Source organism: Schistocerca nitens, chromosome 5, assembly GCF_023898315.1.
Source record: "Schistocerca nitens isolate TAMUIC-IGC-003100 chromosome 5, iqSchNite1.1, whole genome shotgun sequence".
NCBI lineage: Eukaryota > Metazoa > Arthropoda > Insecta > Orthoptera > Acrididae > Schistocerca > Schistocerca nitens.
The window spans coordinates 469,327,779-469,346,133 of record NC_064618.1 but is presented as its reverse complement, the minus strand read 5'-3'; the positions used below and the strand labels follow the sequence as shown (position 1 = coordinate 469,346,133).

The window sequence follows — 18,355 nt, the reverse complement described above, 5'->3', positions numbered from 1 at the left end:
AGGACATGCTTCCTGCAACCACTCTAGAAGGAAAACAAAGACAGAGGATGAGATGGTCAGATGAAGTTAACCGACACCTCATGTTCTGTTATTACCAAGCAACAAACTTAGGAACCAACACAACTGGATACAGATCACAAGTATACACAGCATTTATTACCAGATACCCAGAATTAAAATTTTTAACAGAACAACGACTAGCTGATCAGATTCGTGTAATAATCAAAAATAACAGGATACCCCAGTCAGAATTAGAAAACATCACACAACAAGTACGACAAATACTGGAACAAAATAATGTGCAGTCAGAAGAAGAAGAAGAAGAAGATGAAGAAGAAAATACAGTAACGAACTCAAACATCCCAGAGCAAACAAACAAAGAACAACACACATCAATTAAACAATCAGAGGAAAACGAAATCTTAAGACAGTCACCAGAACAAGCACAAATAGAACACAAAGTGACACACATGTTAGATATAGAAGAAAAACTTCAGCTGACATATATAGAATACAAAGACACAAATACAGACATTAGACCATTCTTGCATAGACCACCAAATAACCCACAAGTCGAAACAACATTAACAACTATCAACACAATCATACACAACAAAATAAATGAAAACACAACTATGGAAGAGTTACAACTACTGGTTTATATAGGAGCACTCACTACACTAAATATACACACTAGGCAGAGATCAGAACAAACCAACACACAGAAGGAATCCACAAAACCAGCATGGCACCACAGGCTACAGATCAGAATAGAAAAACTGAGAAAAGACATCGTACACCTAACACAATTTATAAGAAATGAAATATCAGACAAAAAACGAAAAAGGTTAGGTAAAATCTCACAACAAGAAGCGATAGAGCAATTAGATGAAAATAAGCAGATATTACAAGTATTGGCCAAACAACTTAGAAGATACAAAAAAAGTGAAAATAGAAGGAAACAAAACCAAACATTCAACACAAAGCAAAATAAATTTTACCAGACAACAGATAACACACACATTAAAATAGACAATCCACCAAACATAACAGATATGGAACACTTCTGGAGCAACATACGGTCAAACCCGGTACAACATAACAGACATGCACGGTGGATACATACAGAAACAGACACATACAAGATGATACCATAAATGCCTGAAGTGATAATTTTGCAACATGAAGTCACCTGAGCAATTAATTCTATGCACAATTGGAAAGCCCCTGGAAAAGATAAAATAGCAAATTTCTGGCTAAAGAAGTTCACCTCAACACATTCACATCTAACTAAATTATTTAACAGTTACATTGCAGACCCATACACATTCCCTGATACACTTACACATGGAATTACTTATCTAAAACCTAAAGATCAAGCAGACACAGCAAACCCAGGTAAATATCGCCCCATAACATGCCTACCAACAATATACAAAATATTCATTTCAGACATTACACAGAAATTAATGACACATACAACACAGAACAAAATTACAAATGAAGAACAAAAAGCCTGTTGCAAAGGAGCACGAGGATGTAAAGAGCAACTGATAATAGATGCAGAGGTGACATATCAAGCTAAAACTAAATAAAGGTCGCTACACTACGCAGACATTGATTACCAAAAAGCTTCTGATAGTGTACCCCACTCATGGTTACTACAAATATTGGAAATATACAAAGTAGATCCTAAATTGATCAGTTCCTAAACATAGTAATGAAAAATTGGAAAACCACACTTAATATCCAAACAAATTCAAATAATATCACATCACAGCCAATACAGATTAAGCGTGGAATATACCAAGGAGACTCATTAAGTCCTCTCTGGTTCTGCCTTGCTCTGAACCCACTATCCAACATGCTAAATAATACAAATTATGGATACAATATTAGTGGAACATACCAACACAAAATCACACATTTGTTATACATGGATGATCTAAAACTACTGGCAGCAACAAATCAACAATTCAATCAATTACTAAAGATAACATAAGTATTCAGCAATGATATAAATATGGCTTTTGGAACAGACAAATGTAAGAAAAATAGCATAGTCAAGGGAAAACACACTAAACAAGAAGATTACATATTGGATAACCACAGCGACTGCATAGAAGCGATGGGAAAAACAGATGCCTATAAATATCTAGGATACAGACAAAAATAGGAATAGATAATACAAATATTAAAGAAGAACTAAAAGAAAAATATAGACAAATACTAACAAAAATACTGAAAACAGAATTGACAGCAAGAAACAAGACAAAAACTATAAATACTTCTGCTATACCAATATTGACCTACTCATTTGGAGTAGTGAAATGGAGTAACACAGACCTAGAAGCACTCAATACACTTACACTATCACAATGCCACAAATATAGAATACATCACATACATTCAGCAACAGGAAGATTCACATTAAGCAGAAAGGAAGGAGGAAGAGGATTTATCGACATAAAAAACCTACAGTATGGACAGGTCGACAATTTAAGAAAATTCTTTATAGAACGAGCAGAAACTAGGAAAATACACAAAGCAAACTACTCATATAAATACATCAGCTACACCTTTGCAATTTCATAATCACTTCTACAACTCTTTAGATCACATAACATCAACAGATATGAAGAAAGTAAATTGGAAAAAGAAAACACTACATGGCAAGCACCCATATCATCTAACACAGCCACACATCGATCAAGACGCATCCAACACATGGCTAAAAAAAGGCAATATATACAGTGAGACGGAAGGATTCATGATTGCAATACAGGATCAAACAATAAACAATAGATATTACAGCAAACATATTATTAAAGATCCCAATACCACAGCAGATAAATGTAGACTTTGCAAACAACAAATAGAAACATTAGATCACATCACAAGCGGATGTACAATACTAGCAAATACAGAATACCCCAGAAGACATGATAATGTAGCAAAAATAATACATCAACAACTTGCCATACAACATAAACTAATAAAACAACACGTTCCCACATACAAGTATGCACCACAAAATGTACTGGAGAATGATGAATACAAATTATACTGGAACAGAACCATTATAACAGATAAAACAACACTACATAACAAACCTGACATCATACTCACCAATAAAAAGAAGAAATTAACACAACTAATCGAAACATCCATACCCAATACAACAAATATACAGAAGAAAACAGGAGAAAAAATTGAAAAATACACCCAACTGGCTGAGGAAGTCAAGGACATGTGGCATCAGGATCAAGTTGACATTATACCAATTATACTATCAACTACAGGAGTCATACCACACAATATCCACCAGTACATCAACGCAATACAGCTACATCCAAACTTATATATACAACTACAGAAATCTGTAATTATTGATACATGTTCAATTACCCGAAAGTTCCTAAATGCAATGTAACATATACCGTACAGTTAAAAGGAAGTCACGCTTGATCAAGGCTCGCGTCACTTTCCATTTTTAACCAGACATAACGTCTGAGAAAGGAAAGAAAAAGTAATAATAATGACACTAATTTTTATTTACAAACGAATTGGTAGATTGGGTATTTGAGCTTTGTTTCTTGTAAAACACGTTAACTTGACGATACATCTTCCAGAATCTTTCGATGAGACTGTCATACCATATGTCTTGACTTTCAAGTGATCGCAGTACTGGTATTTCAATTGAGGTACAAGCAAGAACTGATAGGTGATCTGGGCCTCCAGCGCTTTTTACGCATTTAGGATAAGAAAAACTCCTTTCCACTGACGCACTTTTTGTAAGAATGGTAGCAATTAGACAAAACAGTTTGAAAGCTTCTGGAAAAATTTGGTACGTTTCACTCTCAGTCATTGTTTTCACCCAAACTGACAGAGTGAAATGTTTATTTACGCTGGGAAGAAAATACAGGCTGCATGTGACAATGAACCAATACCATCCACAGGGAAATGCCAAGCGTAATTGACAAGCCGAAGATTGTCGCCTAATTGAAGGGAGATGATGATGATGATGATGATGACTGGTTTGTGGGGCGCTCAACTGCGCTGGCATCAGCACCCGTACGAAGTCCTAATTTTTACACAGTCCAATTTTTTTTTCACACTCCAATCTAGTCACTGTCACGAATGATGATGATGATGAAATGATGAGGACAACACAAACACCCAGTCCCCAGACAGAGAAAATCCCCAACCCGGTCGGGAATCGAACCCAGGACCCCATGATCCAGAGGCAGCAACGCTAGCCACTAGGCCACGAGCTGCGGTCGTTTAAGGAAGAGCATTTTATCACAATGTGAAAATCTTGTTTCTAATTGTGTTGCAACATTGCCCAATACGTGGAAGTATACCTGTTTGTATTTCCTCATCAATGGTTTGCCATTGTATTCATCCATCAGTTCAGCTGTATTACGGTAGCTTCAGGTTGTGAATTAGGCGAGCACTTCACGAAATTTAAAAAGTCGATCAATCTGTCTTCGTTTTTTAAGTTTCTCGTGTGAACTATGCATTCTGAGACAGCATTATTGCAAAACTGTGCATCATTTTTTCTGAAGAGTGTTAAAAAGCAGTTCAATCTTTAAAAATTTGCTTTGAAAAACGCAGAGAAGAAAAACCAAGTCCAGATCTAGAGGTCTATTTTTGAAACCACTGGCTTCTCTTGTACTCGTTGCACTAGAATCTGCTCTCTTAATAAATGTACCCCATTGTGAGACAACACTGCCAGTGCCTTCATGGAAAGATGTTTTTGGTTTCGTACTGAACCATGAATTTAACCAGGCGTGCACCTCTTCGTCCTAAGCAAATCGACAGCCACGAATATCTTATTTTAGTGCTCCATCAACATGGAAATCGCGCGGGAAGAGATCAGGATTGTATGGAAGATGTGCAGGGTTACCACGAAACTTGTGCAGCGTAGACGAAAGAACTTTGGTTAACATGTGGGCAGGCATTATCCTGCAACAGAATGATGCTGTTTCGATTACGCAGCAAACGTTACGCTGGAAAGCCCTTGTACAACCTCGATACGGTCCCGATCCCTTCCCTTGCGGTTTCCATACGTTTGGAGCCATGAAGAAAGATATTCGTCGCCATCGATTGCTTCGGAAGAAGAGATGCACGCCTGGTTACAATCACGGTTTCGTAGGCAACCGCAAACATTTTTTCATGAAGGCACTGACTGTCTCCTCTCGCAGTAGCGAAAGTGTATTAACGTTTATGGCAATTACTTCCGAAATAATAAACAGTTTACATTCATTTTTCCGTCTGTCTCGTTTCCCTTTGAACGCCCCTTATACACTGACAGCAACACGAATAAATAATTAATGTAGAGTAATGAAATATTTTGAATACATTTGCCTAGGAGACATATTTAAGTGATTAACAATGCAAGGTCACAGGTTAATGTAAGCGCGAGATAAGCTACTGCAAATGTGAAATGCTGCTACCTTAATAACTGGTTTAAGCACCAGAATGTTGAATGCAACCAAGCAGACGTTCATGTATTGTATCTTAAAGGTGCTGGATGTCGGTTTGGGGGATGAAGTTCCATGCCTGTTGCATTTGGTCAGGGACGGATAACGCTGTTTGTGAATGATGCTTGGAGTTGTCATCCAATGATATCCCATACATGCTCGATTGAAACAGATCTGATGATCGAGAAGACCAAGGCAACAGGCCAACAATCTGTACAGCATGTCGGGTTACAACAGCAGTATGTGGGTGATCGTTACTCTATTGGAAAACATCCCCTGGAATGGTGTTCATGAATGGCAGTACAACAGGTCAAATCACCAGACTGACGTACAAATTTGCAGTCGGGGTGCATGGAATAACCAGGGGAGTGTTCTTGCTGTCATACGAAATCGTACCCAGACCATAACTACAGGTGTGGGTCCAGTGTGTCTAGGTCGCAGACAGGTTGGTTGCAGGCCCTCATCTGGCCACCTTCTAACCAACACACGCCCATCATTGTCAATGAGGCAGAACCTGTTTTCATCAGAAAACAACAGACTTCTACTCCACCCTCCAATGAGCTCTCGCTTGACACCAATAAACCCGCAAATGGCGGTGTTGTGGGGTCAGTGAAATGCACACTACAGGGAGTCTGGCTCAGTGCTGTCCTTGAGAAAATCGATTTGTAACAGTTCGTTGTGTCACTGTGGTGCCAACTGCTGCTCAAACTGCTGCTGCAGATGCAGCATGTTGCACCAGAGCCATACACCGAACACAATGTTAGTGGTAACATAATGTCTGTTCTGGCGCATTTTGTTTCTGCAGGTTGCATACATTCAGGAGGAAGCATACACTCAGGGACAAATTAACCCCCTCCTCTTACCCTATTGTTACACTAATTGATTTATGACCCCCCGGGGATAATTCTTCCTACCAAGAAACCTCCAACCCTCCTCCTCCTCATCCCCACACCTCTGGGAAATCCCCAACCCCTTTCCCTTCCGCTCACCAAACCAAGCACGCTTTCAATATCAAATTAATTGACTAAGTAATTAAATTGATCAATTAATTATCGCATCCTCATCTTGGGAAATCCCTCAGCATCTCCATCCCTCTCCCATTCTGCCCCTCCCCATTTGAAAATTTGCAGCAAAAAGATTCAATCTGGAGAGGAAGGATTCATAATATGAAATTGAAATCAATGTCAATTACATAGCAGACGATATACTGTTATTTATAAAATTGAATTTCCAGGGGTTATTCGGCATGAGAAGCTCACATCCAGCAAATACATGTCTTAATTATATAATTACTCTTCTGCAAATTGGAGATGTTGTGTTGTTGCAAAATTTTCACATGTGCACCTCTCCTTGAGTCACAGGGATCGACTGAGCTAGTGCACAACGCCACCTAAAGATGATTTTCCACCCCTCCCTTCTCAACCATCCCACAAAAAAACCGGCGGGAAAAATTGCTCAATCTGTGCTGAGATAGGACTGGCAGGATCCCATCACAGCTAATTCAACTACATTGCTGAGGGTATAATAATATATTGTTTTTATAAAATTCAGTTTGCAGTAGGTCTTGAAAATAAATCGAAAAGAAGAAACTAAATACACAAATGGATCGAACTTTTTCCAGTCATGCAGGGATTATTGCCATGAAATCGCAGTCAATATAACTCACCGTATCTAATTACACTGTTACATATCTAGCTAAAAATCTCCCTACTGGATCCTCGTGCATGCCGCACTGCACCACATGCACTGGACTACCAGCAATCCTTTGAGCCATGTGTGCTGGACTGAGTGGCGCCAGTCGCCTGTGGAGGAATGCTTGATACTAGATGTTGGCATCCCTTGAAATCTGATAGTCTCCTTCAAGTTCTGCTCCCAAACACACAGCTTCCATAGCAGGTCAGTAGAAGCAGCTGCTCCATATGATGACCCTGCTGTCCAGATACTTACTGAGTTAGTTCAAAATACCACCAGTGGAGGACGCTGAGAGAAACAACCTTCGCACCCCTCCTCCGTCAAATCCTCTATTTCTGCATTCCCCTCGCCCCACAGGTTACTGGACAAAGTCATTTGCCAGCAACTCTTTTGATATTGATACCTGAGAAACTCCTGTTGGAACACATGCTATCTCTCTCTCTGTGTTTGTCTCTGTTTCTCTCTCTCTTCTCCCTCTCTCTCTCAAGAGGTTACTTCCTGACCAGCAAGCATCTCTCATGTGCCACCGGAAACCACACTAACCACTCTTCTATCCGGAACAAAGTAGTGGATACCTGGTAAATCTATGGCCATCCCCAAGTTACTGGGCTGTGGATGTATCGGAAGTAGTCCATTTCTGTTACCCCTCACTCACTCAAATTGGTTGACTAATTAAATAAATCGATACCCTCTGTGTGGGAAAGGTTTTACTTGCTTCCTATTGGTAGATACTAGGACTGGCATATTTGGTGGGAAATTCTGGGGCTATCCATGATTTCATCCCATGACCGCCTGGTTTCCAGGCCCTACTTTCCCCCTGCTGGTTTTTCCTTCTCACCTATTGGTGGATACTGCCACAGTTAGATCATTTGGCGGGAAATCCATTATGTTGAATGTAGCTGAAAATGGTAGTGAGAATTCTAAGATTCAGCTGAATTGTACTAGACGCTTAAACAATTTGCAGAAAATGTGGCAGGGGTTTGACTGGAGTGTGTTCGAAATACCACTATTGAAAACAAGAAATTGAGGAATCGGGAATCTGACGTCGAGATTGGAAGTGTTACTTTTGACGTTGCAACTAGAAGCTGTGCTGTATAAAGTGATAGTTGTAATTTCAAATTTCGGCTGGAATTTATGCCATCACGATTGTGTAATTCCCAACCATCCAGAGGTCTGCTAAATGCATTTATTAAAGAACTCTCAAGCTGGTTCTCTCTGCTGCACCAGGAAGAAGAAGGAGAGGATCTACTGTGTGATAGGAGAGTAATAACAACAAATGCACCTTTATTTAAACAAATACCATTCCATCTGTCTGTTGCAAGACAGAGTCCCCTGGGATGTATTGTGAAGCATTCAACACCACACACAGCAGCGGTCACCACAGGGGCAGGGCACTCTGTAAACACATCCATTTAAACCAGTATCCGTTCTGTAGTAGCTGTCATAGTTAGAAGTCGGAGATCACGGGAACGTCTGTATGCCACAGCTGCACATTCGCCACGCTGGTAGCTGAACGCTCACCTCCTGGCATTCACACACCGGCCGTCCTGGTACTCAGAGGTTGCAGGCAGTACCACTGTGACCACCCAGCTTTTAACCAATCAATTTACATAAGGAGGGGGGTAGGGGGGGAGGAAGGAATAAGCAGGCAGAGAAGACACTCATTATATTGAATCTTCTCAAATTTCCACGTAAAAATCAGAATGCTCGCCAAACATGTGATCATGAACGCTGCCCCACACATACTGAGTATTAGTTCGCTATTCATTCACCCGGAGGGAGACACGTTTAGGTCAACAGCACCCTTGTATCCTGCCTGACCAGATTGGGAGCCTCAGTGGTGGCTTGTGCCTTAAGCCAGAAGAGTCCATTCATTCTGGTCACTGGCTACCTTCATATTGTGCCCGGACACCAAGCGGGATCGTTCTAGGAAACCAGACAGATATTTATCAGTTTAATTACAATCAAATATTATGATTGCAGAAACAGCTGTGTAACATTCGACAATGAGCGAAGTATTGGAAATACCTCTGCCCGAGGACTGTGGGTCTACAAATATCAATTTCCCATGTAAAGTTATGTCCTCCTTATGATTGGGCATATTTTCCACAGAAAACCTTTCACACCCCTTACGACTATCGATTTACTGAAATCGCAACTTTCCACTGAAAGGGTACAGTACCGCCAGACATTGAAAATAGGTACAACATACTTCATTATTTTTGTCAGTGCACTCCCACAAAATAAATCCCTACAACCAGTTTGGTGAGATCTGTGAAATGAATGAATGTATGGTCGTCTGCTAACCGCAGATAGTGAATGTGAATATATGATCATCTTTGAGACGACCCTTTGGCCACCTTTGGTGGGACCAAAGAGATGAAATTTACCTGAGCTTTGAGCGCCTCAAATGTGGCTGACCAATACGGTAGCAAGGTGCTCCCCCACTTCAGCAGAGGTGCGAGAGGACCTGGAGTGCGGCCATGTTTTAGCACTCTGCCGCTGGATCTTGTGCTGTTAAGACCTGTTTTAGTTGTGCTCCGTAATGACAAAAGAGTGGAGACATGATATGCATGTGGAATATTTAAGAGTAGTTTGAAATAATAATTTCTCTATTTCAGGAACTTTTGTGGGGAGAATTAAATGTCAGGCAGGTAATATTAATGGGATTGTAGTAATCTTCGGAAGTGACCAACGGTCACAATGAAACCACGTGTAGCAATAAGTTGAAATACTTCTGTGTGCTTAAGTTAAGCTGAATTACTAGCGTGTGAACGATAAGTTGAAATATTTAAGAAATAGCGTGTGTACCATAAGCTGAAACATTTAAGGAATGGCGTATGCAGGACTTGAAATTAGAGACGAGTACTTCCACGTGGTGAGTACTGTGTGAGTCTCAATCTGTGTGCGAGACAAAGGATAAAGAGAAGTACTCGTCCATGGTATCAGTTGAGGACTCGTGTGTGTGATGAATATGTTCTTAATAGAGGGTGATTCAAAAAGAATACCACAACTTTAGGAATTTAAAACTCTGCAACGACAAAAGGCAGAGCTAAGCACTATCTGTCGGCGAATTAAGGGAGCTATAAAGTTTCATTTAGTTGTACATTTGTTCGCTTGAGGCGCTGTTGACTAGGCGTCAGCGTCAGTTGATGCTAAGATGGCGACCGCTCAACAGAAAGCTTTTTGTGTTATTGAGTACGGCAGAAGTGAATCGACGACAGCTGTTCAGCGTGCATTTCGAACGAAGTATGGTGTTAAATCTCCTGATAGGTGGTGTATTAAACGTTGGTATAAACAGTTTACAGAGAATGGGTGTTTGTGCAAAGAGAAAAGTTCTGGATGGCCGAGAACGAGTGATGAAAATGTAGCACGCATCCAGCAAGTATTTGTTCGCAGCCCAGGAAAATCGACTCGCAGAGCTAGCAGAGAGCTGCAAATTCCACAATCAACTGTATGGAGAGTCCTACGAAAAAGGTTAGTTATGAAACCTTATCGTCTGAAATTGGTTCAAGCCGCCAGGCAGCCCGTGACAGAGCTCTTCATCACTGGCCTCCAAGAAGCCCTGATCTTACCCCCTGCGATTTTTTCTTATGTGGGTATGTTAAGGATATGGTGTTTCGGCCACCTCTCCCAGCCACCATTGATGATTTGAAACGAGAAATAACAGCAGCTATCCAAACTGTTACGCCTGATATGCTACAGAGAGTGTGGAACGAGTTGGAGTATCGGGTTGATATTGCTCGAGTGTCTGGAGGGGGCCATATTGAACATCTCTGAACTTGTTTTTGAGTGAAAAAACCTTTTTAAATACTCTTTGTAATGATGTATAACAGAAGGTTATATTATGTTTCTTTCATTAAATACACATTTTTAAAATTGTGGTATTCTTTATGAATCACCCTGTATTACTTTGCATGATATGATTCCGTGTGACGCTAGATTCAAACTCTGAGAGAGAAGCAAGGTGAGTCGGCCGTCTATCCAGCAACGCCACTTGGCTTGCATTGCACAGGAAGACGTGCAAATATCTCCAGAGTTCATAGTAGGAAAGTAGAATTACAAAGTGGGGCAGTGTCGTGTGAAACTGGGATAAATACTAATTGAAGTGGGAAAGCTGAAAGTGATAGTGTTGTGACTATTTAGTGTTTTGTATTCCATGTCGTAGTGTGGTGTATGTCATGTAATTTGGGTATGTGTGGTTGGCATGGGAGTGTAGCAAAGTAGTTTCAAAAGATTAGTGGGTTATGCCTGTTCCTTCGGTACCGCTCGGTCTGGAGGAAAGTTTCGTGATGATGATTGTGAGAGTCGAAGTGTGAGGTATAATAAAAGATCCACCATCCTATCCAGAAAGTGCACTGTAGCGTTAAATAATTACGAGACCATAATATAGAGATTCACCAATGTAAAGCCATGCCCACTGGGCGGAATTTCTCATGTGTTATTGTTGTAGGTTATAGAATTTGTGTGTTTAGGTTATAGAATTTATCGGAATAAATAAGATAGTGAAAAGAAAAAGATTGGTGGACTTTTCCTTCGAATTGTATGTTGTCATGATGTCCTGAATTTATAATGTGTGCGCCATTCATATTCAGTGCGGTGGCCACGTGTTGATAAAAGCCGTTAAATAAAAGACAAAAAGAAAATGTGGTATTGCCAGTGCGTAGTGAACAGTCAGAGTTCTGTAAATCACTGATAGTCAGATATGCATTTCCGTTGCGTATTATTCATACAGGAGGATAATTTGAAACTTAATTGTGAGTACAAGAGTTCATGTTACTCGATAAATAAGAATGAATCCACTCGCTTGGCAGACCACTCATCTTGCAGGCCTGACTGCTTGATGCCACAGTATGAGCAAGGCATGTGGGTGCCTCTCATAATTTTGATCCTGCCAGGATTTTTTTTTGCCATGATTCTGCTGTTAGGGTTTGCTGTTAAGATTTTTTTATGGAATGTATTGTGATAGCGCTAAGAAGTAAAATTTTTTTGTTTGCAATTTCTTTCTGGATTGGTGAGAATCTTTTATTTTTTTTATGTAATCGCTTGCTACATCAGCTAAGGCTGGAAGATCGTTGTATAATTTTTTTTGCGTAATGACCGTAGTAACTAGGTCGCAGTCGAAAAGTGTAGTCACCATGGAGAATAGCGATTCTGGGGTGAATGTAGCAGTGCAGCAGGAAGTAGGTGTCGACCATGGGCTAATGAGCGGGAACGGCAAACACTCGGAAGGGGCTGAATTGTTCAGTGGACCGCTGCTAGGTGATCCTTTGAGCGGCGGGCTTTGTTCACAATCGGGGGCTTTTCCCGACGATGCGGGCGAGCCGGGACTAGGTCAGGTATGCAGTGAAAGTGCAGCTACCCTTAGCGAAGCTACGGTTTCTCAGGCGAATGAGGTGAGCGCACCGAAAGTAGCAAATGACAATGTGCTACTGCAGTTTTTACAGAAGGTGGATAAAGATAATAATGAAAGATTAGAAGCGATGAATAGAGATAATAAGGAGAGAGATAGGGAGAATAAGGAAAGATTTGAAGCAAATAAGGAAAGATTGGAAGCAATGGATAGAGATAATAAGGAAAGATTGGAAGCGATGGATAGGGAGAATAAGGAAAGATTGGAAGCAAATAAGGAAAGATTGGAAGCGATGGATAGAGATAATAAGGAGAGAGATAGGGAGACTAAGGAAAGATTGGAAGCAAATAAGGAAAGACTGGAGGCAATGGATAAGGGAAATAAAGAGGCAATGAGGAAGCTACACACAGTTATCGATGAGCGTCTGTCCGCAGTTAATAATCGGTTAGATGAGGGGGAGAAGAATCTGGATGCGTTGAAGCAAGTATGTGATGCCGTGAAAGAAAAAGCCAATAATTTGGAGGTACGAATAAGTGCAATAGAGAACGATATTACAGAACGTAGGGACTTGTTGCGGGATGAGCGAATCAAAGAGATAGTGGAGGACTTACTTGCAGATAAACAAGGGGCATTAGACAGCGTGGAAGCTCAAGTCACCCAGCAGGAAGTGGCGCTAAATAAACACAGGGATGAAGTTGCGGAGGTAGTGGTCAGAATGAATACGATTAACGCAGATGTAGAAAAAGTCAGTATGAGAGGCGAAACAGGCTCTGACAGTACGCAGCGAGAGGTTTATGCCGACCAGGAGGAGATACAATCACTATTACAGTTTAAAGAGGCACAATTAGAAATAAATAGGAAACATAGGGAAGAACTAGCACAGTTGCAAATAATGTGCAGTGGCGAAGGTGACACACCACCAGTTAGATTGCAGACGGAGGGTGAGATAAATTCAAAAAAGGAAAATAGGCAGAAAGAGGAAGACGAATTCAGAGAGTCAGAAGAACGGTTGTGTCGGATAAAACAGGTGGCAAACCCAACTGGGTATAGTCCAAGGCTGTCTCAATTTCAAGATTCATTACCTTCATCGTGGGGACTGCCCCTCAAAATGAAGTTTGTGTCTAACCATTTGAGGGACAAGGCTAGAGCGAAAATGCAGGAAGTTATTAAAGACTGTAGTAGCTATTTAAATGAATTCTGGTCGAAAAGTAAGCAGGACCAGGTTACGCAAAGCATATTGATGATGCCAAATTGTAACGAAGGTGGTATAAGAGATCCAGTGGCGTGCTATCAGGAAATGCTGAGACGAAATAGGTATTTGGATGTGCCATACGAACCTGGGGAGCTCTTTAGGATCTGTATAACGAAGTTGCCAGTGAAATTGCGCAGAGATATAGTGATAGCAGGCAGAGGCTTAGACGATTCTTCGTCATTTCAGCACTTGTTACAGGAACTTGGTAATGAGAGCAACATCGTAAACGGAGCCACGACTCATGGGTCAGACAGAGTCGAGGATAGGAATGGCAGAAACTATCAGAATGACAGAAGAGCATTGAATCCTGGCATTTCATTCTTGTCATAATGGATTGAAGAATAGGAGAAACTAATCCAACATATCAGCCCTTAGCATCTTGCCTTAAAACACATGCCACTGGCACTGAAAATTGTCTATGTAACAGACATACTCTATTGATATGTAGGAATGCAAATACCATACTTCTGATCAGAGAATAAAACACCAGTAATGGCATCTGTTAGGCTGGTCTCTCAGAGCAAAATTTGCAAATTTTTATTTCGAACACTAAAGTAAAAGGACTGTTTCCTCAAAGAAACCAGTTGCTAAAATGTTATGTAATAATGCCAATTAGTCCAGTATAATTAGTGCGATTTGACTATTGCAGGTACTTAACACGGAATGTAAAAAGTCAACATTGTGACCGAAGTTTTTAGATTAGCTGCCATCTGATCGGTAGTATGTCATTGTCATAGTGACAGTTATAATGAGGAGCTGCGTATGGTTGTTCGGAATCTGGTGTTAGGGAAAGAGGCCACTAGCACCAAAGTTTCTAACACTTGGGCTGTCCCATTTCTCCCACCTTGTATACTCTCTGCACACATTTAATTTTCATGTAAACACAGATTCCTAACTAGCAAATTTTTTACTGTGTATAGTTAACCATTTAGAGTGAGGCGGCTTGTCCATGAAAATGCTGTACTGATTGAGACGATCATGGGAAAACAATCATGTGGGCTTCATCACATTTCTAACATCAAATTATGGAAAAGGTAAGGGTAGATCGAAAGTAGGCAACTTATGGTAGATGGTCAGTGTATTTATTTGTGGTGTGTAACGTTGTGCAGGGGCAAATCGAACATAAGAATTTTCACGCGGGATGTCAGGAAGTATGACGGAATAGACTGGTCGAATGAGTCATGAACAGGAGTCGACGGAGTGGTGTATGTACGTATTTTTTGTCGTATGAATAAGGATCAAGCAGAAACGACGTGGTGATTAATGAGTGGATAAAGATGGTAGATAGTGAGAGAAGCGACGTGATAAATAGTAGTTGATAAAGGTGATATTTAAGGAGAGAAGCGACGTGAAGCAGTGTAATTAATAAAGAGAGATTCGACGTGATGAAACAGTGGTAAATAAAGGTGAGTAGAATTAATAATGTGGAGATGTCTTAGATGTATGTTACAGAGAGGCCTGTGTATGCTGCAATCGAGATTGATGCGAATGGCGAAGGAAGACCAGGAAATGATGGAGTAAAGGACGGACGGTGAGCCGAAATACGAATGAAGAGATGAGGACAACTGCACAATGTGAAGGGACATAAAGGGAGTATGAGATCCAGATGGTGAACGTAGTGGAATACTGACGTGAGATGTAATATAAGTGTAAATCTAATTCTTACCATAACATTTGCTATATAAAAAAGAAATTGTTGTTGTTGTTGAAGTCTGGTACCAGTATAACTAATCAAAACGGTACCAAGAATGTGTACAGTTATTTTGCAGGATGAATAATTTGTGTATTTTTTGTTTTTAGATGAAATGTCGCAATTGTAAGTTGATATTTAGCAGGATGAATAATCGGTAAAGTGAATGCAGAGGTAAGCCAATGGAGAGAGGTGCCAGAATGAGAGGACGAATTCGGAGGCTGGAAAGCTATCTCCAAAACAGCTTCATCTGTTATGTGGTTGAGTATAAGGGAGCAAAGGTATGGTATGTTGTCGTGAGTGTGGTGGTGTTAAGGTTAGCTGACTTCAAGACCTATTCTGTTAGTGTATTAATGGATTGAATGAGAAGGAAAATGTGATGTCTGGTGAGTGAGAGTCGTAGAGTAGTGTGATCAATGCGCTCACTCCTGTAAAGGGGATGCTACCAATCCGTAACTAAAACATTATTGTGTCATTGTTTGATTTGGATGAACCTCGATGGCAGGTCAGGATCTGACATCATGTGGATGGTACATACGTGTGCTAGAAATGTTGTTATATATAATAAAATGTAAAATGTATAAAGAGATACTAATTTCAGTCTGTCACAAGCACAAAGGTGCATTGTATGTTGTAGATTTAGAGCCACCAGTTTCTAAAATGTTTATTGTGTTAGGATGTTAAAGTAGTTTACTATTTAATAACATGTGGTAGGTAATTGTGAGCTGGGTAGATTATTTCTTATTTTTTTGTTAGAACACTTTCAAGGGGTATTAATTTCAGTCTGTCACAAGCACAAAGGTGCGTTGTATATTGTAGTTTTAGGATCAACAGTTTCTAATGTTTTCACTGTGATAGGATGTTAAAGTAGTCTACTATTTGATATTGTAATTATGAGCTGTATAGATTGTTTCTTATTCCTTTTTTTTTAACACTTTCATGTTTTGTATGAGGGATGACAGGTACAATCAGTAGCACAAGTATGGGCTGTATATAGAAAAGGGATATGTTGTATGTGTAGAAAACTAGGGTGTATAATTTTATTTTTTTTTAGGAAAAAGATTCTTTTATTACCAATGTATCTAATAGATCATACATGTAATCAATGAGTATTTAAATACTGTAAGAATATCCTTTTGTCTGTAATGTTGTGAGATGCACGGAAGGGTCTGACTGAATGGGTGTCGTAACGCACATACCGCTATCAGGGCGAAGCTGACGTCGCCATGGGAGAGGTGACAAAGCTGCGACACTCCCCACTCCACTGCCGGTCGGGGTACACTCCACGCGCCCGCTACAGCAGGTCAACGGCCTGGGGCGACACGCACGTACCACTGGCCATTCATAAGTTCCGCCACCCTTACGACTGGGGAAAGTATCCCACGGAGGCAACAGCGGGTGGTTTCTTCTGCTCAATGGCGGAGCGACGGCAGAATGAACGACGCACGGCAGAGTCCGGAGGGCATTTTTTACCAGCAACTACGTATTAACTAGTACTGGACTGTGGAGCTGTGAAACAAGATGACTGCTCGTATGTCTCCATAAGGTGGAAAGTGAAGGACTGGTGTTTCCGAGTTGTGAGTGGTGAAAAAGATTTTGTCTTTAGCAGACAGGACGATTGTTTTGTTTTGTCTTGACCACTGAACGGTGGGATCCATAAACTTTTGGCAGTGACTTGTTAAGTGCGCTTTGTGAATTGCATGTGGGACGCTTGGTATTCTTGAAGAGGACAGTTGTCGTTTGGTGACTAATTATTGTATGAACGCAAGAAACTAGAGTGGGACATTGACATTTGCGTCTGTAGTAGGAGACATTTCTTGAATTGGTGTGGGAATAAGTGCTGTTTGTTGGAACTTACGACTTTTAATTACACCATGAACTGCAAGGACAGAACCGTGGGTAATAGTAGTTGTAGGGCCATTTCTGGACGACCAGATTCGTGTGGATGGTACGCTGAGGGTGACTATGACATTTGTGTTTAATGTGAGATACAGTTTACTGTTCAGTGCATGTTCAAAATGCCGATTTGAGTGACTTAAAGACTTTCGTCCGGGCAACCATGGGAGAGCTTTGACACCGAGACAGTGTTTCTAGGGAACCTGTCAGCAACTTTTTTGACCCCAAGAAAATCACAGAATGAAATGATTCCGTGTGACTCGCAAGATAGGGAATAATGTATTTGTACTTGTAATTGTGTAAATTTTTTTATGTGTTTCATTCCTGAAGGGACAGCAAGTGTAATTGTATTTCATTAACATTTGTGTTTAGACTAGTTAGTGCTTTTTTTTGGTTTGTTCTGGGTTATCAAGTTCACGTAGCATGTTTATTAGAATATTTGGTACAATGATGCTTTAATTATTAGCCAGTGGCGTAATACTAACGTAGCATTGATCAGTAAGGTTGTCACAGGGGACAAGGGTTTGCATTGCACAACAAATATCGGAATTAACTGATGCATTTTGATGTCGTGGACAGTAATGATCTTGTTGGTGTGTTGACTGAAGCCACTTATTTTCATTATCACAGTGGTGATATTTCACATTAAAGTGTAATGAAGGCTAGTCGAAATGCAAGTTCTTGTCGTCTAAATGTGTAACAATAGAGAAATGAGCAGTAGAGTAAGATACGAGAGCTACTGGAGGATTCAAGCACTTATTGCTAACTATTTATTGCGTGTATTGATCAAAGTTGATGGACTGACTAGCTCAGCAGCAGGTATTTGTACTGGTGGACAAGGATAAGGTTAAACTCACAGTCGAGTAGTGGTGGCAATTGCTTAGGTGATGATAGTTAATGAGGTATGACATGATGTCTTAGACGAACTATATTACGTAACCAGTATGTAACTTGTGGTATATATCATTGTTTTTCTTCTCAGTTTT

At 40.4% G+C, this 18,355-nt stretch overlaps 1 protein-coding gene across 1 annotated transcript in view; it reads right to left on the bottom strand.

Annotated features, from left to right (window-relative positions):
* Positions 1-18,355, bottom strand: part of LOC126259695 (uncharacterized) — a 115,737-nt gene that overhangs the window by 56,217 nt on the left and 41,165 nt on the right. The window lies entirely within an intron of this gene.